The following is a 674-nucleotide window of genomic DNA, read 5'->3' on the forward strand; positions in this document are numbered from 1 at the left end:
CTTAATCCGTTTGTCTGTCCTTGTTTGTCCCCTCTGAGTTTAGCTCCATGTGGGTAGTAAAAAAATAGGTATTTCGTCTGCCGCTACGTTCTGAGTTTAAATTCGCAGAGGTCGACTTGGCCTTTCATCCTTTCAGGGTTGATCAAACAAGTACCAGTTACGCACTTAATCCGTTTGTCTGTCCTTGTTTGTCCCCTCTGAGTTTAGCTCCATGTGGGTAGTAAAAAAATAGGTATTTCGTCTGCCGCTACGTTCTGAGTTTAAATTCCGCAGAGGTCGACTTGGCCTTTCATCCTTTCAGGGTTGATCAAACAAGTACCAGTTACGCACTTAATCCGTTTGTCTGTCCTTGTTTGTCCTCTCCGAGTTTAGCTCCATGTGGGTAGTAAAAAAATAGGTATTTCGTCTGCCGCTACGTTCTGAGTTTAAATTCCGCAGAGGTCGACTTGGTCTTTCATCCTTTCGGGGTACATTAAACAAGTACCAGTTACGCACTTAATCCGTTTGTCTGTCCTTGTTTGTCCTCTCTGAGTTTAGCTCCACGTGGGTAGTAAAAAAATAGGTATTTCGTCTGCCGCTACGTTCTGAGTTTAAATTCCGCAGAGGTCGACTTGGTCTTTCATCCTTTCGGGGTACATTAAACAAGTACCAGTTACGCACTTAATCCGTTTGTC

The sequence above is a fragment of the Octopus sinensis genome, linkage group LG6 (assembly GCF_006345805.1).
Source record: "Octopus sinensis linkage group LG6, ASM634580v1, whole genome shotgun sequence".
Classification (NCBI taxonomy): Eukaryota; Metazoa; Mollusca; class Cephalopoda; order Octopoda; family Octopodidae; genus Octopus; species Octopus sinensis.